Genomic DNA, 26,645 nt, shown 5'->3' with positions numbered 1-26,645 from the left:
CTCTGAGTATATTCCCAACAGTGGGATAGCTGGGTCGTATGGTAGATCTATCTGCAATTATTTGAGGAACCTCCATACCATTTCCGTAGAGGCTGCACCATTTTGCAGTCCCACCAACAATGTGTGAGAGTTCCTTTTTCTCTGCAACCTCACCAGCATTTATTGTTCAGAGTCTTTTGGATTTTAGCCATCCTAACTGGGGTTAGATGGTATCTCAATGTCGTTTTGATTTGCATTTCCCGGATGCTGAGTGATGTTGAGCATTTTTTCATATGTCTGTTGGCCATTTGTATGTCTTCCTTAGAGAAATGTCTACTTAGCACTTTTGCCCATTTTTTTTTTTTAATTTTATTTTGTCGATATACATTGTGGCTGATTATTGCTCCCCATCACCAAAACCTCCCTCCCTTCTCCCTCCCCCACTCTCCCCCACCAATGTCCTTTCTGTTTGCTTGTCGTATCAACTTCAAATAATTGTGGTTGTTATATCTTCTTCCCCCCCCCCCGGTTTGTGTGTGTGTGTGTGTGTGTGTGTGTGTGTGTGTGTGTGTGTGTGTGTGTGTGTGTGTGTGTGTGTGAATTTATATATTAATTTTTAGCTCCCACCAATAAGTGAGAACATGTGGTATTTCTCTTTCTGTGCCTGACTTGTTTCACTTAATATAATTCTCTCAAGGTCCATCCATGTTGTTGCAAATGGCAGTATTTCATTCGTTTTTATAGCTGAGTAGTATTCCATTGTGTAGATGTACCACATTTTCCGTATCCACTCATCTGATGATGGGCATTTGGGCTGGTTCCAACTCTTGGCTATTGTAAAGAGTGCTGTGATAAACATTGGGAAACAGGTATACTTCGACTTGATGATTTCCATTCCTCTGGGTATATTCCCAACAGTGGGATAGCTGGGTCGTATGGTAGATCTATCTGCAATTGTTTGAGGAACCTCCATACCATTTTCCATAGAGGCTGCACCATTTTGCAGTCCCACCAACAATGTATGAGAGTTCCTTTTTCTCCGCAGCCTCGCCAGCATTTATCGTTCATAGTCTTTTGGATTTTAGCCATCCTAACTGGGGTTAGATGGTATCTCAATGTCGTTTTGATTTGCATTTCCCGGATGCTGAGTGATGTTGAGCATTTTTTCATATGTCTGTTGGCCATTTGGATATCTTCCTTAGAGAAATGCCTATTTAGCTCTTTTGCCCATTTTTTAATTGGGTTGCTTGTTTTCTTCTTGTAAAGTTGTTTGAGTTCCTTATATATTCTGGATATTAATCCTTTGTCAGATATATATTTTGGAAATATTTTCTCCCACTCTGTTGGTTGTCTTTTAACTCTGTTAATTGTTTCCTTTGCTGTGCAGAAGCTTTTTAGTTTGATATAATCCCATTTGTTTATTTTTCCTTTGGTTGCCCGTGCTTTTGGGGTCGTATTCATGAAGTCTGTGCCCAGTCCTATTTCCTGAAGTGTTTCTCCTATGTTTTCTTTAAGAAGTTTTATTGTTTCAGGGTGTATATTTAAATCCTTAATCCATTTTGAGTTGATTTTAGTATACAGCGAGAGGTATGGGTCTAGTTTCATTCTCCTGCATATGGATATCCAGTTATCCCAGCACCATTTGCTGAAGAGGCAGTCCCTTCCCCAGTGAATAGGCTTGGTGCCTTTGTCAAAGATCAGATGGCAGTAAGTGTGTGGGTTGATTTCTGGATTCTCTATTCTATTCCATTGGTCAGTGTGTCTGTTTTTATGCCAGTACCATACTGTTTTGGTTATTATAGCTTTGTAGTATAGCTTAAAGTCAGGTAGTGTTATGCCTCCAGCTTTATTTTTTTTGCTCAGCATTTCTTTGGCTATGCGTGGTCTTTTATTATTCCATATAAATGTCTGGATCGTTTTTTCCATTTCTGAGAAAAATGTCTTTGGAATTTTGATGGGGATTGCAGTGAATTTGTATATCACTTTGGGTAGTATGGACATTTTCACTATGTTGATTCTTCCAATCCAAGAGCATGGGATATCTTTCCATCTTCTTGCATCCTCTCTAATTTCTCACAGCAGTGGTTTGTCATTCTCATTATAGAAATTTTTCACCTCTTTGGTTAACTCAATTCCTAAGTATTTTATTTTTTTGGTGGCTATTGTAAATGGGCAGGCTTTCTTGATTTCTCATTCTGCATGTTCACTATTGGAGAAAAGAAATGCTACTGATTTTTGTGTGTTGATTTTGTATCCTGTTACTGTACTGAAATCATTTATCAATTCCAACAGTTTTTTTGTAGAGCTTTTAGGCTGTTCGATATATAGGATCATGTCATCTGCAAACACGGACAGTTTGACTTCATCATTTCCAGTCTGGATGCCCTTTATTTCCTTCTCTTCTCTGATTGCTCTGGCTAGTACTTCCAACACTATGTTGAATAGGAGTGGTGAGAGTGGGCATCCTTGTCTAGTGCCTGTTCTTAAAGGAAAAGCTTTCAGCTTTTCCCCATTCAGGATGATATTGGCAGTGGGTTTGGCATATATGGCTTTAATTATGTTGAGATACTTTCCCTCTATACCTAACTTATAGAGGGTCTTTGTCATGAATGAGTGCTGAACTTTATCAAATGCTTTTTCAGCATCTATAGAGATGATCATATGGTCCTTGTGTTTGAGTTTATTAATATGGTGTATCACATTTATTGATTTGCGTATGTTGAACCAACCTTGCATCCCTGGGATGAATCCCACTTGATCGTGATGAATAATTTTTCGTATGTGTTGCTGTATTCTGTTTGCTAGTATTTTAGTGAGGATTTTTGCATCTATATTCATCAAGGATATCGGCCTGTAGTTTTCTTTTTTGGTTATATCTTTACCTGGTTTTGGTATCAGGACGATGTTTGCTTCATAGAATGAGTTTGGGAGATTTGTGTCCATTTCAATCTTTTGGAATAGTTTGTAAAGAATTGGTGTCAATTCCTCTTTGAATGTTTGGTAAAATTCTGCTGTGAATCCATCTGGTCCTGGGCTTTTCTTTGTTGGGAGCCTTCTGATAACAGCTTCAATCTCCTTTATTGTTATTGGTCTGTTCAAATTTTCTACGTCTTCATGGTTCAGTTTTGGGAGCTTGTGTGTGTCCAGAAATTTATCCATTTCCTCCAGATTTTCAAATTTGTTGGCGTATAGTTGGTTATAGTAGTCTCGAATGATTCCTTGTATTTCAGATGAATCAGTTGTAATATCGCCTTTTTCATTTCTAATTTTTGTTATTTGAATCTTCTCTCTTCTTTTTTTTGTTAGCCATGCTAATGGTTTGTCAATTTTATTTATCTTTTCAAAAAACCAACTTTTTGATTCATTGATCTTTTGAATTGTTTTTTGGTTTTCAATTTCATTCAGTTCTGCTCTGATCTTAATGATTTCTTTCCATCCGCTAACTTTAGGTTTGGATTGTTCTTGTTTTTCTAGTTCTTTAAGGTGAAGTGTTACGTTGTTCACTTGCCATCTTTCCATTCTTCTGAAGTGAGCGTTTAGTGCAATAAATTTTCCCCTCAATACTACTTTTGCAGTATCCCACAGGTTTTCGTATGATGCATCATTGTTTTCATTAGTTTCAATAAATTTTTTGATTTCCTGCTTGATTTCTTCTTGGACCCATATGTCATTAAGTAGAATGCTGTTTAATTTCCCTGTGTTTGTATAGTTTCCAAGTTTCGTTTGTTATTAATTTCTAGTTTTAATCCATTGTGGTCTGAGAAGATACATGGGATAATTCCAATTTTTTTGAATTTATTGAGACTTGATTTGTGACCTAATATGTGTTCTATCCTGGAGAATGATCCATGTGCTGATGAGAAGAATGAATATTCTGAGATTGTTGGGTGGAATGTTCTGTAGATATCTGCCAATTCCAATTGGTCTAGAGTCTTGTTTAGATCTTGTGTTTCTCTACTGATTCTTTGCCTAGATGATCTGTCTAATATTGACAGTGGGGTGTTCAGGTCCCCTGCTATTATGGTATTAGTGTCTATTTCCTTCTTTAGGTCTAATAGAGTTTGTTTTATAAATCTGGCTGCTCCAACATTGGGTGCGTACATATTTATGATTGTTATGTCTTCTTGATGGATCAGTCCTTTTATCATTAAGTAGTGTCCCTCATTGTCTCTTTTTATGGTTTTTAGTTTAAAGTCTATTTTGTCAGATATAAGAATAGCCACTCCAGCTCGTTTTTCTTTTCTGTTTGCATAGTAAATCTTTTTCCATCCTTTCGCTCTTAGTCTGTGTGAATCTTTATGGGTGAGGTGGATCTCTTGTAGGCAGCATATAGTTGGGTCCTCCTTTTTGATCCAGTCAGCCAGTCTGTGTCTTTTAATTGGGGAATTTAAGCCTTTTACATTAAGAGTTGTTATTGAAAGGTGTTGATTTATTCCTAGCATTTTATTGGTTGTTTGGTTGTCTTAGGTGTCTTTTGTTCCTTGCTTTCTGATTTACCGTTTGGTTTCTGTGTTTGTTGGTTCCTTAGGTTGTAGATAGTGTTTTTGTTTGCTTGTTTTCTCTTCATGAATGCCATTTTTATTATACTAGCGGGTTTAGATTTTTCTTGGTTTTTTATGGCAGTGGTAGTTATTTTTCAGGAACCAAACCCAGTACTCCCTTGAGGATTTCTTGTAAGGGTGGTCGTGTGGTAGTGAACTCCTGCAGTTATTGTTTGTCTGAGAAATGTACTATTTGCCCTTCATTTTGGAAGGATAGCCTTGCAGGGTAGCGTATTCTTGGCTGGCAATCTTTGTCTTTTAGTATTTTGAAAATATCATCCCATTCCTTTCTAGCTTTTAGGGTTTGTGATGAAAAGTCTGAGGTTAGCCTGATTGGGGCTCCCTTGTAGGTGATTTGATGCTTCTCTCTTGCAGCTTTTAAGATTCTCTATTTGTCTCTGAGTTTTGCCAATTTGACTATGACATGTCTTGGAGAAGGCCTTTTTGGGTTGAATACATTTGGAGATCGTTGAGCTTCCTGGATCTGAAGATCTGTGATTTTTCCTATACCTGGGAAGTTTTCTGCCACTATTTTGTTGAATATGTTTTAAATGGAATCTCTATTTTCCTCCCCTTCTGGAATACCCATGTCTTGGATATTTGAGCGCTTAAGGTTGTCTGATATCTCTCTCAGATTTTCTTCCATGTCCTTGATTCTTTTTTCTTTCTTTTTGTCTGCTTGTGTTATTTCAAACAGCCCATCTTCAAGTTCAGAGGTTCTCTCTTCAACTTCGACAAGCCTGCTGGTTAAGCTCTCTGTTGTGTTTTTTATTTCGCTGAATAACTTCTTCAGTTCAGCAAGTTCTGCTACATTTTTTTTCAGGACATTGATTTCCTTGTGCATTTCCTCTTTCAGATCCTGTATACTTTTCCTCATTTCATCATGATGTCTAGCTGAGTTTTCTTGTATCTCATTCAGTTTCCTTAGAATTATCACTCGAAATTCCTTGTCAGTTATTTCAAGGGCTTCTTGTTCTATAGGATCTAGAGTTTGAGATTTATTAACTTTTGGTGGTGTACTTTCTTGATTTTTTGTATTTCTGGTATCTTTTTTTTGGTGTTTATTCATTGTGGCAGGGGGTTTCACAGTCCACCGGTTTGAGACTAATGACTAACTAGGATGTTGCTGTGGTTGCCAATTTCGTATGGCTCCCTCCGTGACTGCTCAGTTGGCCTCTAGTGCCTTGTGTGTGTGGTTGCCTCAGGTCTTGGGCTTCTCCAGGGAGCCACCTTTCTGGTCAGCTTGGACTCTGCTGGGCTGGTGGATCACGTACCCCAGGGTGTGTGATCTCTGTTGAGCTTTCACTTCCTGTGCAGGACTTTTCCCTGTTCCGTGTGCTCTGGCCCAGGCTGTTGGATCGTGCAGTGGCGACCCCACCGGGTGTGTGGTTTCTGTCGAGTCTCCGCCTCCCTGGCCGCACGTCTCCCCACTCTGTGCGCACTGTGCTGGGCTGGGGTGTGTCTTCTGCACCCCTCGTCTATCAGCTGGGCCTTCAAGACCCTTCTCGGCACCGCCTCGCCCAGGAAGTCTACCAGGTTTCTGCTAGGCACAGACGACCGGTCGCTCTGGGTGCCTTTGTAGCACTGTGTAGATCTTTCTCGGGTCTTGTTCACCTTTGTATCCCCCTGGCATAGACCGAATCTAGCGCCCGCCTGCAGCCGGCTCTCTGGCAGGTTCTAGCGGACCTGGGAACTCTCCTACCACACTATTCCCAACCAGAAATTCGTTAGGCTTTTTTCCGAACTGGTGGCCGCAGAGATGGTATCTGCCTCCCAGTAACAGGAAGTTTACCGGGGGCCGGAGTCCAGGGTGTGATGGAGTGACAGTCGGCCTGCCTGTCCTTCCTTGCCCTCCCGACACTGGCCGGGGACGCCCCACGCCACCAGCCCCACCAGAGAACCGCGGAGGGAGTGGGAGGGGAGGCCGGCCCACAGGCTCCGGAAAGCCCCGGGCTGGGCCAAGCAAGTGGGAAGGCTCAGTGATGGCCGAGCCGAGCAGAGCTGCCAGCACCTGGGAAAATGGAGGCATCCCCGGGGCGGTGAGTGGCCTGGTGATGCAGGTGGGAGCCGGGTGAGCGTCAGCCCCCCGCACAGAGCTGGGCCAGGGGTCACTCACAGTGCTGTGCCAGGTCGGGTGCTCACTCTCTGCCTCTGGTTTGTCGCCTTCCCTGTTCTCGGCCGCTGCTGCCTCAGGCTGTTCAGTCGCGGCGCGGCTCGGGCGCTCCCAGGAATCTTCTTTAATGCTGGCCTGAAACCTCGAATCCTGAATAGGGCAGCTGGCCACCTTCAGCGCGGCCCCGGCCTCCAGGATCCTGTCTGCATCCACAGCAGCCCTGGCGCTGTGTTCCCTGTTTCAAGACTTGCTTTTGCAGCTAAGAAACAGTTCTTTTCCTGCTCCACACTTCTAAGCTGTTGCCTGTAAGTGAGGCAGCCTCTCCTGCAGGGGGCAAAGTGGCGGCCCCCCTCACGACCGGCCACCAGCAGCGGTCCTCCCTTAAGAGATGGCGAGAGGAAGGTCCACAAGTTTCCCAGCTGCCTGAGGCCCAGTGGCCGCCTTTTCCACCTCAGCTACTCTGCGCCAACCGCCGCAGCCACCGCCATCTAGAAACCAAGTCCCACTTTAATTAGTTTAAATTCCTCTGTCACATTAGCAACACTTCCAGTGCTTGACAGTACATGTGGATACTAGCTACCATAATGGACACTACAGGCTACAGAATTTTTCTATCATCATGAAAAGTTCTATTATACTGCTCTGGAATATCCAAAAGAACCAGTTTTCCTGCAGCTTTGGCCCAGATGACCATTACTTTGTTTGTACAGCAAATGATATCACCACATTACACTTAGGGGCCATATAGTAAGGAAAATATGTATCTTTAATACTGTAATCACATTCAGCCCCGTGAGATGCTCACACCAGGGGAAGCATAAGGGAACTAAGACTGGTCAAGGGAAAGAGATTTCTGCCTTCTATTTCCTGCTCACTCCCAGATGCATAATCAATTTGTGAAATGGTGGGTTGAAGCTATAATATTATTTCCACCCTATCTGCTTCAACTCCTGTAGTTGAACTTATTTTAGTTAAATGTGCATGTGATGTGATTCCACATACCCTTCCCACCCCTTCTCTGAAGAAGGCTAGCAATCATATGTCTACACCAGCTGGAAGAAGGGAACAAGCTGAGACTAACTTTGGAGTGTGACCAGCTTGGCAGGAGGATACTCTGGTCATCTCAGACTAAATCCAGGGAGGTATGACCCTGGCTAATGGTGCAGGGATAATGTGGGGACACAGACCGAGGAAGAGCACCCAGGCTTTAAAGTGGCAGCAATTACAGCTATCAACTAAGGCATATGTGATAGACCACGAATTCCTTTCTTGAAAGTTGATCGAATTTTGATCAATGTTACATCAGGCATTTTTGTCATTTGCACATTCTTCATAAGTCTAAAAAGGAAATCGCATTTTAAGCCTTTTCATATTTTGCAACAGATTTCTTAATCCCATGGGGTGTGATTAGTAATTTACCCAAGGTTGTGGCAAAACCATACAGTCAAATGCCAAAATGTGGTTTTTTTAATTGATTATACATATTCATGGGGCACCGAGCTGACCATCAGCACCTGTGCACAAGATGAAATGATCAGATCAATGCTATCAGCATGTCCACAACCTCAAATTGCAAATATTCCCCATGTCCCCCAGTCAACATCTCCCTAACCACTCTCCCCGTCCCCCTTCTACCACAGGCAACCTTAATTCTGTTCTTCCGCTGTGCAAGTCCAACACACCACTGTTGTCTTTCTTTCCTTCCTTATTTCTCTCTTAGCTCCCACTAATCATTTCATTCTTTTTATGGCTGAGTAGCATTCCATTGTGTGTATATATATATATGTCACATTTTCCTTATGCAGTTGCCTATCAATGGACATTTAGGTTGGTTGCATATCTTGGCTATTATAAATAGAACTGTGATGAACACTGGAGTGCAGGTATCTCTTTGACTTCTATTCCTTTGGGTATACACCCAGAAGCAAGATTGTTGGATCATATGGTAGATCTATCTTTGGGGGGGGGGGGGGTTGTTATTTTTTTTTTTAATTTTTAAATTTTATTTTATTTATTGAATCGAAATCGATTATACATATTTTGGGGGTTCAACATTGAGATATGTTGATCAAATCAATATTACTAGCATATGTATTGTTACAAATCATAATTATTCTTTATGCCCCTTGTCCAATCTCTCCCCTTCCCCCATTCCCTCGCCCTCCCCCCTCTAATTGCCCTAGATTTCTTTTCTCCTTCTGAAAGAATCATGGTTACTCTGTTAATTTGTTGCCTAGATGATCTGTCCAATGCTGAGAGATGTGATCGGGTCCCCCAATATTATCATAGAGCAAATGATGCTCTGTCACTCTGAAATGGGCTTGGTGGAAAGAGACATCCTCTTCTTTTCTTTGACTCTGCTGGTGACTCTCCTTGTGTGAATGCACTCCAGTGGTTGGTGGACCATTTGCGTGGTGCTTGTGGTGTCTAGTCGCTTTCGCAGTAGCCATGGTTATTACCGAAGCTGCAGTGGGTCATCTACATGGAGGTGCTGTTTCTGGTATGCTCCTTGGCACTGGCAGTATGCCTGGTTGTGGGGTGCGTCTAGTCCCCTTCTCCATGTCTCTGGTCCCTGCGCAGGCCCCAAGTCACTGGTGCCATGTGCCAGGTTGTGGCAGGTGTGTCCAGTCCCCTTCTCCTTGCCTCCGGTCACTGGGTGGGCTCCGAGGCACTGGCATGGTGTGCCTGGTTGAGGGAGGGTGGTCTGGTCCCCTTCTCTATGCCCCTGGTCTCTGGGTGGGCCCTGAGGCACTGGTGTGGCATGCCTGGTTGTGGAAAGAGGATCCAGTCCCCAGCTCCAGTACCCAGGTGGGCCCTGAGGCACTGGCACGGTGTGCCTGGTTGTGAGAGGGTGGTCCAGTCCCCTTCTCCATGCCTTGGGTCCCTGGGCAGGCCCCAAGTCACTGGTGCCATGTGCCAGGTTGTGGCAGGTGTGTCCAGTCCCCTTCTCCTTGCCTCCGGTCACTGGGTGGGCTCCGAGGCACTGGCATGGTGTGCCTGGTTGAGGGAGGGTGCTCTGGTCCCCTTCTCTATGCCCCTGGTCTCTGGGTGGGCCCTGAGGCACTGGTGTGGCATGCCTGGTTGTGGAAAGAGGATCCAGTCCCCAGCTCCAGTACCCAGGTGGGCCCTGAGGCACTGGCGTGGTGTGCCCAGGTGTGGGAGAGAGGTCCGGTCCCCTTCTCCATGCTTCAGGACCCTGGGTGGGCCCCGACATACTGGCATAGTGTGCCTGGTTGTGGGAGAGAGGTCCAGTTCCCTTCTCCATGCCCTGGGTCCCTTGGCAGGCCCCGAGGTGCTGGCATGGTGTGACTGGTTGTGGGAGGAGGGTCTGGTCCCCAGCTCCATACCTCGGGTCACTGGGCAGGACCCAAGGTGTTGGCTAGGTGTGCCTGGTTGTGGGAAAGAGGTCCCCTTCTCCATACCTCAGGTCCCCAGGTGGGCTCCGAGGTGCTGGCATGGTGTGCCTGGTTGTGGCAGAGAGGTCCGGTCCCCTTCTCCTTTCCTTGGGTCGCTGGGCAGGCCCCAAGTTGCTGGCATGGTGTGCCTGGCTGTGGGAGGAGGGTCCAGTCCCCTTCTCCGTGCCTCGGGTCCCCATGCTGGCCCAGAGTCACTGGCACAGTTTGCCGGGAAGTGGGAGTGGGGTCCGGTCCCCAGATCCAAGCCTCCCATTCCCAGGCAGGCCCCAAGGTGCTGGTGATGTGCTTGGGCTGGAACTAATTTTTTGTCCTTTGCTTCTAACATGGGGGAACTTCCCATGAGAACCAGTACTTGAGCTGTGTGGTTGTTTAAATTGCTACTTTGCTGCTGTTTCCCTAGGGAAGGCTTTTTGTGCAGCTCAGGGTTTAATGGTTGATCTTATAGATACTTCCAGCTCTCCAGAGACCCAGTGGATCTGTGTTCTGTAAAATCTCTGATCTGGGCCTGAGTCTTTTCATCAAACTGCACCCCATGCAATTCTGCATTCCTGACCAGTCTCTTCTGAGTGGTCCTGTGCTGATTGGGGGGCAGGTGGTCTGTCCTTGCTGTGTCCCAGTGATCCCCTGGTGGGCATGTCTCCCACACTGCCCGTGCTGCAAACACTTCCCGTAGGATGGGCCCTGCACCGGTCCCTTGCAATGACTCACTGGCCTCTGAGTGGCTCCCTTTTTTCAGTTGTTCTGGCTCCTCTCTCCTGCGTGGGTCCACGGGAACCTTATTAGTGGTCTTGCTGTCCTGGGGGCTGCCAAGGCCCTCTTCTCTCCTGCTGCCTCCAAGTAACTCCATCTGAAGGGCACAGCTGCGGCTTCTGCCAGCTCCCACTCCATGTGCTCAGCAGCTCCAGCCTTAAAGCAGCAGCAGCCCGAAATGCTCAGAGCAGCTTTATCTTTCTCTCATCGTGGCTTCTCCTGCCTTGATGAACTCCAAAGTTCTCCCCTCCTCTTCCCCTCAGCTGCAGTGGCCCCGGCTTGGCTGATGTTACATTTTTATAGCTGTAAATTGGTTGATTTATGGGAGAAAGTGATGCTGGGGACCGCCTATTCGGCCGTCTTGACCGGAATTCCTCTATCTGTAGTTTTTTGAGAAACCTCCATACTATTCTCCATAATGGCTGCACTAATTTACTGTTCCACCAACAGTGTTGGAGGGTTCCCCTTTCTCCACATCTTCACCAGCATTTGTTATTCTCAGTCTTTTTTATTATAGCCAGTCTAACTGGGTGAGATATCTCAGTGTGGTTTTAATTTGCATTTCCCTGATGATTAGTGATGTCAGCATTTTTTCAAGTGCCTGTTGATCATTTGTATATCTTCCTTTGAAAAATGTCTATTCAGCTCCTTTGCCCACTTTTTAATTTAGTTATTTTGTTTTTTTTTACTGTATAGTTGTTTGACTTCCTTTTATATTCTGGATATTAATCCCTTGTTGTATGTATAGTTTGTGAATATTTTCTCCCATTCTGTAGGTTGTCTTTTCACTCTGTTAATTGTTTCTTTTGCTGTGCAGAAGCTTTGTCATTTGATATAATACCATGTGTTTATTTTTTCTTTTGTTGCCTGGGTTTGGGGGGTCTTATGCATAAAGTCTACTTACTGAAGTTTTTCCCCTATGTTTTCCTGTAATAGTTTCATAGTTTCAGGCCTTATACCTAAGTCTTTAATCCATTTTGAGTTGATTTTGGTATATGGTGAGAAGTACAGGCCTAGTTTTATTCTTCTGCCTGTGAATGTCCAATTTTCCCAGCACCATTTATTGAAGGTACAGTCTTTTCCCCAATGTATGTTTGTGTTGCCTTTGTCAAGGATTAGTTGGCTATAAGTCTGTGGGTTGATTTCTGGATTCTCTATTCTGTTCCATAGGTCCCAGTGTTTGTTTTTATGCCAGTACCATGCTGTTTTGTTTACTACAGCTTTGTAGAATAGTTTGAAGTCAGGTAGTGCTATGCCTTTGGCTTTATTTTTGTTTGCTCAGGGTGGCTTTGGCTATTTGGAGTCCTTTGTTGTTCCACATGAATGTTAGGATTGTTTTTTCCATTTCTGTGAAGAATGTTATTGGTATTTTAATGTGAATTGCACTGAATTTGTAGATTGCTTTGGGTAGTACTGACATTTTAACAACATTGACTCTTCCAATCCAAGAGCATGGAATGTCTTTTCATCTCTTTGTGTCTTCTTTAATTTCTTTCATTACTGATTTGTATTTCACGTCATAGAGATCTTTCACCTCCTTGGTTAAATTGATTCCTAGAGGGGTTTTTGTTGTTATTTTTGGTGACTATTGTAAATGGGCTTACTTTCTTGATTTCTCTTTCTACTAATTCATTACTGGAAAATATAAATCCTACTGATTTGGAGGCATTGATTTTCTATACTGCAACATTACTGAAATTGTTAATCATCTATAAGAGTTTTTTGGTAGAGTCTTTAGGTTTTCCTGTATATAGTATCATGTCATCTGTAAACAGGGACAGTTTGACTTTGTCTTTCCAATCTGGATGCCCTTTATTCTTCCTCTTGCATGACTGCTCTGGCTAGTACTTCCAATACTATGTTAAATAGGAGTGGTAAGAGTGGGCATCCTTGTCTTGTTCCTGTTCTTAAGGGAAAAGCCTTCAGCTTTTCCCCATTCAGGATGATATTTGTGGTGGGCTTGTCATACATGGCTTTTATTGCTTTGAGATACTTTCCTTCTATACATACTTTGCTGAGAGCCTTTATCATGAAGGGATGTTGAATTTTGCAGAATGGTTTTTCTGCATCTATTGAGATGATCAAACAGTTTTGTACTTGATTTTGTTGATGTGGTATATCACATTTATTGATTCGCACCCCTGGAATGAATCCCACTCGATCACAGTGTGTAATTTTTTTGACGTGTTACTGTATTCTGATTGCTAGTACTTTGTTGAGGATTTTTTGTGCCTATGTTCATCAAAGATATTGACCTGTAGTTTTCTTTTTTGTTGTATCTTTGTCTGGTTTGGCTATCAAGGTGATGCTGGCCTCATAGAATGAGTTTGGGAGAGTGGCCTCTGTTTCAATTTTTTGGAATAGTTTTAAGAAAATTGGTATTAATTCCTCTTTAAAGGTTTGGTAGAATTCAGCAGCAAAGCCGTCCAGTCCTGGGCTTTACTTTGTCGGGAGACTGCTGATTACTGCTTCAAACTCATTGCTTGTTATTGGTCTGTTTAAGTTTTCTACTTTTTTCTTTGTTCAGTCGTGGCAGCTTGTGAGTGACCAGAAACTTATCCATTTCCTCCAGGTTTTCAAATATGTTGGTGTATAGTTGTTTGTAATAGTCTGTAATAATTCTTTGCATGTCTGTGGTATCAGTTGCAATGTCTCCTTTTTCATTTCTGATTTTTGTAATTTGGGTCTTCTTTCCATTTTTTTTTTTTTTTTTTTTTTTTTTTTTTTTTTTGTTAACCTAGCTAATGGTTTGTCTATTTTGTTTATCTTCTCAAAAAATCAACTTTTTGTTTCTTTGATCTTTTGTATTGGTTTTTGGGTCTCTATGTCTCTATGAAATGTTTTAATAAAAACCTGGAAATCAGATTTCTATTTCAGCTCTGGCAGAAAAGAAAAATACAGGAATTGGATAAAAAGTTCAAATCTGAACTCAAGTCACTCCAGGAGATGTGGAGAAGAACCAGATATTAGGGCCCTGGGAAGATGAGGAATATAGGGAACCTATGCATGAAAGACCCAAAAGTTCCAACACCTACATATAGTGTAAAGCAGGCCATAAGCAAGAATTAATGGTCAAGAAAGCTACAGCTCCAAGCTCAAATGGGCCCTGGAATTCAGTTCAGTCTTATGGAGGTAGGTGTGGGATAGCAGACAATTTTCTTTATAATTCCCCTTATAAAGAGTGGAAAGGATTTCCTCTCTACCAACAGATCCAGTACCCACTGGCCCATGATCTAAGCCCGGAGGTGTAGACATCATCACAAGCAGCTCACAAAGGGATGGTACATATATGGGTAGTGTTATGGTTTAAATGTTTGTGTTCTTTCAAAATTCATGTTGAAAATCTCTGATGTGGTATATTAAGAGGTGACTCTTTTGGGAAGTGATTAAATCATGAGGTCTCTGCTCCTGTGAATAGGATTAATGCCTTTATAAAAGAGGTTCCAAAGAACTGCCTGACCCTTCTGTCCCTTCTGCCATGTGAGGACACAGTGTTCATCCCCTCAAGAGGATGCAGCAACAAGGCACTAACTTGGAAGTAGAGAGTGAGCCCTCACCAGACACTGAATCTGCTGGTGACTTGATCTTAAACTTCCTAGCATCCAGAACTGTAAGAAATAAATTTCTATTATTTATAAATTATTCAGTCTCAGGTGTTTTGTCACAGCAGCACAAATGAACTAAGACAAGTAGGGACGGGAAAGGAGATACGACCCACTGCCCTATACTCCTGATTTTGTTGCCTAGTACCCAAAGAGGTTCCCCACCCAGCAAAAGCTGGCCAATGGTGCCCTCTCTTCTCCTCTGCTAGCTCCTGTTTTTATCTGATAGCACTCCCAGCTGCTTCCTGCTTCTCACCCCTGGACTCGACTCAACTCTTACCCTGTGTCCCATCTGGTTTCCAGCAGCTTACTGTCAAATAATCCCAGCTCAGGAACTTACAACTCTTTAGACCAAGTCCCTTGTATGTATGTATTCATGTAATGTGTGTGTGTGTGTATACATGAGGGGTACCTCTGCATATGTCTGCTGTATATATGTATACTACACATTTATGTTATACACACAGAATTAAAAGACAATACGAATCTTTCCATGAACTTTTTGAAGCACCCTTGTGTGTGTGTGTGTATGTGTGTGAACGTGTGTCTGTGAAAGTGAAGCCCTGAAAGTTCATATAACTTTCCTAAACCCATACACTTAATGGCAGAACTAGTTGTGAAACCCAGTGTCTCAGGTCTCCTGATTCCTAGTCTGGTGGTCTGGTCAAGCAGCATTCAAATAGCTGTTCTAAACTTTTCCGATGCATTTTCACTGGTGCTGTTCCCCTTTATTTCCACAAGTTGGTATGGCAGTCATCTGCCATCTTACCAAAGAGAAAAAAATTGACCTTCATCTTCAAATAGTAAGCTGCTTGTGCACATTTTGTCTCTGTGATTACTAACCATTAAGATTGGTTGAAACAAACAGTTATCCTCCATGTCACACTCTGGGTCCTTCTTGAAGTGAATTAAATGAAATACATATATTTACCAAACTATTTTCTGAGGAAAACTACCATCCTTTGAAATCTTAGTTGATGTTTTATGATAAAAGTGTTCATTGGTTATATCTGTTTGAGAAAAGTTGGATTAAAAGAAAGAAAAATGTTCATGAATGTAGAACTCAGAGCCTTTAATATGTGAGTATAACAAATCTACAAGAAGTTTGGTTATAACATATGTAGAATATTTTTACCATGTAACAACTACTATCATCTTGAAGGCATTAGTATTCCATAGAACTTAGTTTGGGATATGTTATCCCAAATATCCCAATTATACTAATCATATAATGTATATTTACAATGTTTAAAAAGTGCTCTATAAATCAGTATTTGAAATTAGTGCCTCCAACCATCTTCTCATCCATTTCAGAAATTCCTATCATTTTTTCACTTATTTTACCAGATACCTTTCTGTTCTAAATATTTATTCCTTCCCTCCTTCCTGGGCCCCATCCCAGTTCTTTCCTACATTCCCAACAGCAAGTGTTTCTTTTTAGCATGAAAGCCTCCTCTGCATTTCTTCCTTTTCTCCTCTCTTAGCTTACCACCTGTTCCTGAAGCGGGCCCTATTCATCCTCTTCTTTTAACACTTAGTTTGCATTAGGTACACATCATATATCCACTATATGCATAAGCCAGGCTTCACTTCTGGTGAAGTTTCTCTCATTATCCTAACCATATCTTTTTTTAATGTTTAAAATTATTATATCAAGAATAAGGATTAATTACATTAATTTCATTATACCAGTAAACATTAAGGGCCACAAAACCAAGAGCTTCCAAAGTTTATTTCTAGAGTTATAGCTCAATTCCATCATCTTGGAAATAGAGTATTCTGACTGCCACTTGCATAGACATGGGAAAATGTATCCCTTCTACTTTGACCACTGCCTTATCACTTCAACCTTTCATCTGTTTATCGTTCCACTTATTATTTATTCAACACATATTTATAAAGTTAATATACGCTATTGAGGGCCCATATTATCAAGCATTGGGGACACCTAGATTAATATGATACAGTGCCTATTCTTGAGGAGCATATAGTCTAGTCATGGAAGAAATGCACTTAAATAGATGATTACATATTTCCTCATATGTCCTAGAAAAAGTATGGAAAGAATCTCACAGCAGGACCTAAAAACACTGTGAAGTTAAGGAACTTTCACAGGGAATGCAACTAAAATTAAAAGAAAGACACAGAATGGTTTTTGTTTTGGTTTTTGGTTTTTTGTGTTTTTTTTTTAAAGATGACCATTAAGGGGATCTTAACCCTTGACTTGTTGTCAGCACCACACTCTCCCAAGTGAGCTAACCGGCCATCCCTATATAGGGATCCAGTGGCCTTGGTGTTATTAGCACCACACTCTCCCAAATGAGCCACAGGCTGGCCCTCAGAATGGTTTTTGAATGTAATAATGTGATACAGCATATCAGTTCAGCAAGCAAGAGAGCATTATTTTAATGACTATCCCTGAAAGATGATTTGTGCAGAAAATCTGAGGTTAAATTTCCTGGCTTGGAGAGTTCCCAGCTTAATTTCTTTAATCATGCAATAGTGATTTGTTTTAGAGTGGCAATGAAGGAAGTTGTTTTGTATAGTGTGACATCTTATTCTGTACTGTTTGGTCAGATACATAGGAAATTTGGGGAAATGTAACTCCTCATGTGGAGATATTTTATTCTTTTGTCCCTCTTTTTCTCCTAGGTCTTCAAGCAAATTTTTGTGAGTTCAGTGAGTCCTCACAGAAGATATCCTTGAGGTGGCCTCAATGCAGAGAAATTTTTCCACAGTCTGAAAAACAGACCAGTGTGTAGACATGTGCACAGGAGTTGGCCAAGTGGAGAAAGGACAGAAGCAGAATCCAGGCAGAGGCACAGGAAAGTGATGGTTTCAGCATGTTTGAGAAGTGTTGAGTTCACTCAGGGAGCCTCAGTGCTATGAAGGGAGAAGAAGCCAGATGACAGCTACGAGCCAGAGCATGAAGGAGCTTGTAAACAAGCTGGGGGGTTTACATTTTCCCCTATAGGCAATAAGGAAGCCAGAGGAGGATTAAAGCCAGAAGCTCACATGGTCAGATTTGAATTTTAAAAAGTAAATCTGGTGGTATTTTAGAAGATGGACTGAGCTCAGAAAAGTCAGGTGGCAGGAAAATAAGATAAAAAGCTATCGCAATGGTCTTGGGGTAATGGGGTTGAGGAGAGACGAAAAGTGTGAACTAAGGTAATTAGAAACAAAGACAAAGAAAAGAGGCCAGTTCAGGGAGCTATTTCTGAGGGGAAATTAGTAGCATACTGGAGCCAGCTTGTAACAGCTTACAAGGGTCAGTTGTTATGTATTCAGAAATTTTGTGAGCTGACTGTTAAATTATTGTTAGCAGTGGAAATCAGCCACAGAAATTAGCAAACACTATAAATCATGGCATTTTGTTTTTCAAAGAGCCAGTTTACCAGCATACCACTAGATGGAATTGACAACATTTGGCAACTTGATATAGGAAGCAAGAAAAAGATATCAGGTTTTGCGGGGCCCAAAGCTTTTATAATTTGGAGGATCCTCCTTAAGAAAAAGAATATAGAAATACAAATTCAAAATTAGGCATAAATAATGAACAGTAAGAGTATTCCTGGAAGCCAAAAATAAATATACACAGAAGTGACTGCAAACCGCATAAAAATATCCCACTAAACCCAGACTAAGTGTGTCCCCAACTCAGCTTCCCCTTAGCCAGACACTAAAAGTGCCCACAACCATTCCAACACCACATCACATGATGGGAAGTATGTCAGAGGAGAAGTCAGTGTGGAAAGAAACAGCAGTCTCAACCCACTGTGGTTAAAATGTCTTACTTTTGCACATTTTACAAAAATATATAACCATGTGAACCCCTTGCTAGGGCAACTCACAGAACCTAAGAAGGGCCTGTGCAAGTGCAAGGATCTGAAGCTTAAGCTTCATCAGCTTCGCAGTGAATTTGCCTCAGAGTGAGAAAGGTATCCAGGTTAACAACAAGGTTCAAGATAGGGGGTTGCGGGTGTGGGGGATGGCTCCGTGATTTACATACTTATACCCCTACCTAGTTCCAAAACAGATTCAAGATGGCTGGATGAATGGGGATACTATTATCCAAAGAGCAGGCTAGGGCTGAGTATCATAGAGCTGTGAGATCATAGAGCTTGCTCCCTTATTCATGGAGAAGCAAGCACTGTTTACATATCACTATTTACTGTGATTAAGAACCGATCTTACTAATAATCTTGTCAACCTCGACATCCCAGAGCCATTTTCAAAAGTACGCCAGCTTCTTCCTTCAGTGGGTTTTGTAGGGAGCAGCCTGGTCTTCCTCCGTGATGCTGCTGGAGGACGTCAGAGTGAGGAAAGGTGAAATGTGTCTGGTGCAAGCCAGAATAATCCATTCCAGACACATGTGTAATGCAGGGGAAACAGGTGCAAACAATTGAACCAGCTGTCAGCAAGCCACAGGGATCACTTTGATATCTTAATCATGAGTTGATCCATGCGCCACATTGGCAGCATCACTGTCATAGCTGACTGCACATCTGTAAACCTTTTCCAGTCTCTTCTGATGTCCGTGAGAGTTCGTGAAAAGCCTGACATCACGAGAAACTTAAATTGAGCATGATTACTGCCGTTTCCGTTTTCCTGCCGCAGAACCAGAGAACTGACAAATGCCAATAATTGCTCATTTTTCACTACTGGTTGGTTTTCATGTGCCACACAAGACAAGAACAGAGAGAGAACCCTCAATCCCCGTTAGCATCCTGTTGTTGGTTTGATGGACTGCATATAATTTCTCTGTCAGATAAAGAAGTTATTTGCCAGTAGCCAGTTTAGGGAGTTTTTTGATGTGTTTATCTCGGTCTCATCATCTCTTCAACAATGATAATACTCCTTAATTGCTGGGAAAAGACTTTAAATGGATGGATGTTTACATTGATAAAATATCTCCATTCTCTTTTTAATCCAAGGAAAATGTCACCATCATAGTTAGCACAATAAGAAATTATCCCCAAGACCGGAATTTGACATTAATGGCATTATCTATAGTGGCCCATTATCTAAGATGCTTGGGTTGATAATTTCCTCTGGAGCTCAACAAACTACAGTACATGTAACAAAGCAACAAATGAAAATTTTTGAGTGGCACTTCTAAATGTTCATCCCATCAACTCTTCCAAAAAGATTAGATGCCATATCTAAAAGACTATAGATGCCATAGTATTGCTGGCATGGGGAATAGTTACTGGAATCAGAAAAGAAGAGACCAGCAACTTGTGTTCTGGTGCTGGGCCCATGGCATGCAGGAGGTAAGAGGTGGATGTCCCTCAGAGGAATGGAGGATACAGGAGGTGAATTCTCCATAGATCAAAAGTACAAAGGAATAGATGCAGCTCCAAGAGGTCAGACATCTCAGGAACCTACACAGAACAGGGCATTCTCCAGGCTAGAGGATCCCAGAATGGCAGTCACCTTGCCTTGAACTTGGGTGGCTGGCAAGGAGCCATCTCAGCACTCAAAGAATTTTTTGTTATGCTCCTATTACATCCTTCCATTTTCATACTGCATCATTAAGCTTACAGATTTTTGGCTATGGCCCACCACAATTAGGACTTGGACTTATTAAATATGGGATTTTTCTCTTGCTGATTGAATTTATGCAATGAGGAATTGGTATAAATTGAAATGCTAGTGTGCGGCTCACAACAACCCACAATCTGGTTGGCAGGAGAACACTGCCAAGTGATGAGGTTTATCAGTTTATCTCATACCATGGCTTGCAGGGTTGGCTCTTTTATATCTGTTCATCAAAATTATTTAAACAGTGCTTCTTGCTTAATGTCTGTTTTTATGATTTCTTCTTAATTAAAAAAAGGGAAAGGATCATCTTATAAAAGAAGGATTACTTGTCATGGAAACCTAAGTGGCTTTTTATTTTTAACAAAATTAATACATATGAAATGAGATGTATAGTTTAAAAATATTTTCTCCCATTCTGTAGGTTGTCTTTTCACTCAGTTGATCATTTCCTTTGCTGTACAGAACCTTTTTAGTTTGATATAATCCCATTTGTTTATTTTTTCTTTTGTTGTCTGTACTTTTGGGGTCTTATCCATAAAGTCTTTGCCCAGATCTACATCCTGGAGTGTTTCCCCTATGTTTTCTTCAAGGAGTTTTAAAGTCTCATGTCTTATATTTAAGTCTTTAATTCATTTTGAGTTGATTTTGGTATATGATGAGAGGTACTGATCTAGTTTCATTCTTCTATATATGGATATCCAGTTTTCCAAGCACCATTTATTGAAGAGGCTCTCCTTTCCCCATTGCATGTTCTTGGTGCCCTTGTCAAAGATTAGTTGGCTGTAAATACATGGGTTGATTTCTGGGTTATCTACTCTGCTCCATTTTTCCATATGTCTGTTTTTACCATGCGGTTTTGGTTACTATAGCTTTATAATATAGTTTGAAGTCAGTGAAATGTAGAGGGGCTGGGGTTAGTTTTGCAAATATGCAGCACAGAAAAAGATATGGCCATATATAGTCTTTTAAGCTCTGATGAGAATTAGAAGGTTCGTTAGCAAAATCTCATTTACATAATGCCAAGTATGTAGACATGCATGCTCCACAAAAGGGGCTTAGAAAATCCACCTAATAAATATGCATACAGACGTATTTTTAAAACAAACATAAAGGACATTAGGTAAAAATTAAGAACCTGAATAAACTATGGGCTTGAGTTAGTTTCAAAATATATAAAATATTTTCATATAAGCTATTATTACTTTACACATTACAAAAGTAGCTACTGTTTCATTGGATTCTTTAATTTCTATTTAGCATTTAAAATTATATTTATCATGTTAATGTTTTTAGAATATTCATTTGGGGGATGCAGCACACTTTATTGGAAAGTCAGATAGATCTGAGTGAAAAGTCAGGCTGTTCCTACTCAATTTGTGACCTTGGGAAAGCATCAGTTTCTTCATCTATAAAACGGAAATAATAACACCTGGGACTGTTGTGAAGACAGTGAGAACATATTTAAAAATTGTGGCCAGAGTGTGATGCACAGTACAGGCTTAGTAAATGGTAGCTAAGGAAAGCATGCAGAAAATGCTTATTACATTTACTCTAGATAAGCTAAAATATTTTTCTTGCTCTTTTGTCTTGCTTGCTTCATTTCAAAATAATGGAAACAACTAATCCAAAGTGTAGACACGTTACTAGGAAAACATCACAATCATATCCTAACAATTTGAGACAGGTAGAACATAAAAATTTCCCTAAGTGTCTACCTCTTGGGCATTCTTATCTGTGGACTGTTTTCATTTGAAAATGGGTGAACTCAATTCCACATCATTATTTCTGGTGTTTTACAAAAAAAGAAGATGTCATATTTCACATCCACTCTCCAAGAAAAATCTCTAGTGGTTCAGGTTTAACAACCTGCATTTTTGTGCTGATGCCAAAAAAAAAAAAAAGTTCTGGTATGTAAAGTGGTTTTGTTTTTTTTTTTCCTTCGGGTTATTTTCCATGATTGAACAAAAAAATTTTTTAATGTTTTTAATTTATTTTAAAAATTTATTTATTGAACAAAACTATTAATAAAAGTTTATATAGGAACACATTAATTTGTTGTAAATATCCTTTTTAGAAGGGGTTTTATATGTTCATTTTCATTAAATCTCATTCTTCACAATATTTTTTAACTGAATTTTGTTTAGTGTTAATGTAATGTTCAACTTTCACAATGAGATTCCACTCTTAGATAGTCTGATGAACATAATCTCATTGATTTGAAAAACATGTATTCCTAAAAATACATGGGATAGAAAGAAGATGCATTATATTAAGATATAATTTTTCTAAAATTTATCAAGGTATATATAATCTTATATTCATTCTCTTTAAAACACCTATAGCCACTATTAAATTACTTGTTGCCTCATAGACATTAACGTGCATTGCCGCTGATACCAGCAGAGATTTTATAAGTAACTATATCAAGAACTTCCTGAAAATAAATTATGTCCATGATACAGATAAACAGAGTTTATAAATCTCTAAGATCTCTCAAATTAATCTTAATATCTGTACAGCATTTTAACAACACTAATGGCCCTAGGCAAAACTACGAAGGAAGAAAGTTTTGTTTGAAATAATCTCAACACTTTGAATTTTTTCATGTTCCTCTACCTGCTCGTGGTGCCCCCTTTACTGGGTGCCAGATCCTGCTGTAGTTACTGTGTATACTGTGGGCACACTGCATGCAGACAGCTAATAATCAAAGAATCACAAAAATAAATGTAAACTCTGTTATGAGCAGAGAAATAAGAAGAGGAGATTTCCCTGAGGAATTGAAGGGAAGGATGAGGAGGAGTTAACTATGGGATGTGCAAGCTGTGCTTCCCAGTTGCTGAAGCATTACCCTGGAATACCCTAGAGCGTATCAATGATACCTCACTGGATACCCCACACAGGCCTGACATTCAGTATTATTTCTTCTTCCTTTCTTTTCCCACTTTCCCCTAATTAGACCATTTATTGCCACAATGTTTCACCCTTGGCAGGCAAAAAGAACTGTTACTAGGAGAGCAAACGGAAAGAACTCACCCTAACATATGAATGATTGATAACAGGGAGAGGAACTATCATTTATTGAACATCTATGCCATGCCTGGAACTCTGCTGAACGCTTTCCCATGTTAGTTCACTTACTCTCACCACTCCCCAGACAACAACAATGAAAAACTTCTATAATATACAGTATATTATTATTTTCCCTTTCACCAGATAAACTGAGGCTCAGAGGAGTTAAGTAACTTGCCCAAAGTAAGACAGACAGATTGTATACAGCACAGCTGAAACATAAATGTCTGTCTGCAGCCCAAATCTTGGTCACCGCACCAACCACACTACCGCTATAAAAATCCCGTGATCTATTTGGATGCTAGCTCTTAAAAACCTCTAGTTTTATTATAACCAAATGACCACATCTGAGACCAATATTGTTCCCTTTACAGAAGCTCTGTAAGACATCTTGTTTCAGCCTTGAAACCAACCAAGTTTGCTCTTTAGTTGCACTCTCTTACACAGCAGGTCCGGAAACCAGGGGTTACCTGTGCCTCAATCCCTGACTCAGTTACCAGAATCCAGTTCCTGTGTATCTGAGGGCTTCATTGCCTCCAAGTTTTTCCATGGATGGAAGCTCTTCTTCTGAAGTACAGTCTTTTACCTGTGTACCCACCTCTCTGGATCTCTCTGATACGGTCTACATGCTACCTGCACCCACCTTTGTTGGTTTCCTTCTACATTGGTCTCCCCTCATTTCTGGACACGTTATCATCTTCCAAGCCCTGATCATTCTTTGTCTAAACTGCACAGCTGCTTGATGAGGATGAACCATGACTAAATCTACAGGAAAAAAATACCGAAAGATAAACTGTGAAGCAATTTAGCAGGCATGTAGAAGATGCTGAAGCAAGAAAACTTTTCCATTCTCTCAAGCTTACCACACAGATAACTGCTGATTCACCTACATTTAAGCAAGATCCCCACATAACTCCCTATACTATCCTTATACTGTACTACAATTAATAACTAATACTTATGTAGTACTTACTATCTACATGGCTTTGTTTAAGTGTGTTGCATGGATTATCTTTCATAATTCTCACAATAACCCTTCAGGTAGATACCAGTATTATCCCCATGGAGGGAGAAGAGTGAGGAAATAAGCTTTCAGAGACATGTAACTTTCTCAATGTGACACCCTTTAATAACCCATAAAACTGATATTCAACCCAGGCAACCTGGCTTAAAGCCCACATGCTTAATTGCTACACTTCTAAAGACTGTGACAATTCATGTTTATAAGATGCCAGCATTTAGAGAAAGCTAAATTGATTCATTCATGTCATTTATTCATTCTTTGAAAATATATTTGTAAAGCCAGGAACTATACTATTCTAAGAGTGGGACATAGATGTGAACAAGATAGATAACAGCTGGGGAAAACAGTATGGCGGTTCCTTAAAAAATGTAATTACCATGTGATCCACCAATTCCACCTCTGGATATAAAGCTTCCAGTAGCTTATATTCTACTGGAGTGAGACAGATAATAAGCAAATAACAAATAAGGTAATTTCAAATAATAAAAGGCGGTATAAGGAAAATGCGATGAAAAGAGGAAAACTACTTTTGTTAGGGTGCCTAGGTAAAGTCTTTCAGAAAAGGTGTTATTTGAGTTGAAAGGTGAGACTGAATCAACCAGTGATCTGCTGAAGCATACTGGTTAAAGGAACAGTGAGGAAAAAGCCCAAAGGCAGGAACAGGTGAGACCAAGGAAAGACCGACCCGAAGTGAAGGAAAAAAATAGAAAGTAAATCCAGAGAAGTGAGCCCCAGCCAGCTCAGACAAAGCCTTGCTGGCAACATTAAGGAGTTTAGACTTTATTATAAGTACAATGGGAAGCCATCAAAGGGTTTATATGAGGGATATGAAATGGCTTACATTTTTAAAAAGATCCCTCTGGTTTCTTTGTGAAAAGTGGATTGATTGGGGGTGGGAAAGTGTGGAAGTAGAGAGATCCATCAAGAATCTTCTGTAGTTGTCCAGGTAAGCGATGATGATGGCTTAGATGAGGGTGATGAATGTAGAGATAGAAAGAAGTAGATAGGGATGTATTTGATGGGAGAACCAAGACTTTCAGATGGATTGGATGTGAGGAATGAGGGGAAGGGAGTAACCAAGGATGGAGTCAAGGGTAAAAATATGTAGTGCATCCCACAATAAACAAAGTCTGTGATATCCATCCCATTTCTCATTAATTCTAATCAACCAAATTAGTCAACACTCAACACATTTTTTTGTTGATCATGTACAACATGATGACCACTGTGAATGACATGAAGATATAAAACCATACAAAGAAAAAAATTAAAGTACAATGCCTGTTGCAGGTTGAGTTCAAGCAGATACTGACAGGAGTTTGGCATGCTGGATCTTTATTAGGGATCTACACCTTGACAGGAAGGAGGAGAAAGCAGGACTGGGCAGACAGAGAAGATGAACTGCAATACAGGCATGACAAATTCTTGGTCAACCTGGTGGGGACTCCTGGAGTAGGCATTGTCGATCAGAGATAACCCCTACCTCTTATTCACAGGATGTGAGCTGTCTGGGAAGTGTGTAACTTCAAGCAAGGCAGCCCTCAGTAGCTCAGGCAGACACTTAAGAAGCTGATGCCTGGGTGCTGTCTGCTGATGGCACTCCCCACAGCTGAGCAAAAAGTCCTTCCTTAAAGGGGGATCTGAGTGGCATATCCATCACTGTGCTACTTTATGTCCCGTGTACTTAGAGATTTTGTAAGAGGGCTCCATTTACAAACGTTTGGTGACATTACAGGCAATGTATAAGACATTATGTCTTCATTATAGGTTCAGAAAATATGTTTGTGGCACATATATAGGTTGAGCATCCCTAATATCAAAATCCAAAATTTGAAAATCTCCAAAATCCTAAACGTTTTGAATGCTGACAAGAGATAGTGACACTTACTTGCTGATGGTTCCATGTATACAAACTTTGTTTCATGTACAAAATTATTAAAAATATTGCATGAAATTACTTTCAGGTTCTGTGTATAAGGTGTATATGAAACATAAATGAATTTCTTGTTTACACTTGGTTCCATCCCCAAGATATCTCACAATGTATATGCAAATATTCCAAAATCAAAAAAATCTGAAATCTGAAACATTTCTAGTCCCAAACATTTCAGATGAGGGATACTCAACTTGTACTTGAAGAGGGAAGAGAAAATCAATTTAGTTTCTATGTATTCTGCTATGGGTTGCCCTATAGCACATTTGTCGTGCAGAATGCTACCATTCTGAATTTTGAATCTGAAGTAAATTTCTATTGCAGTCTATTCTGAAGTGGGTTAGGGTAACACAACCAAGATGTCGTTAATTAACCTTTATGGCTCAACTCAGAGTTCAGTTCTGGAGGCTGCAAGTCCAAGATCAGAGTGCCAGCATGGCCAAGTTCTAGTGAGGGCTCTCTTCTAGATTGCAGATGGTCTCCTTTTTCCATGTTCTCACAAAAGAGAGAGAGAGTGAGAGAGAGAGAGAGAGCAAGCTCACTGGTGTCTCTTCTCATACAGACACTAATCCCACCATGGGGGCTCCATCCTCATTACCTCATCCAAACCTAATTATCTCCCAAAGGCCCCATTTTCAAATACCATCCATCAGGAGTTGGGGCTTTAAACATAT

The sequence above is a fragment of the Cynocephalus volans genome, chromosome 15 (genome assembly GCF_027409185.1).
Source record: "Cynocephalus volans isolate mCynVol1 chromosome 15, mCynVol1.pri, whole genome shotgun sequence".
In the NCBI taxonomy this organism is placed as follows: domain Eukaryota; kingdom Metazoa; phylum Chordata; class Mammalia; order Dermoptera; family Cynocephalidae; genus Cynocephalus; species Cynocephalus volans.
The sequence above is the reverse complement of the archived record's forward strand: the minus strand, read 5'-3'. Positions refer to the sequence as shown.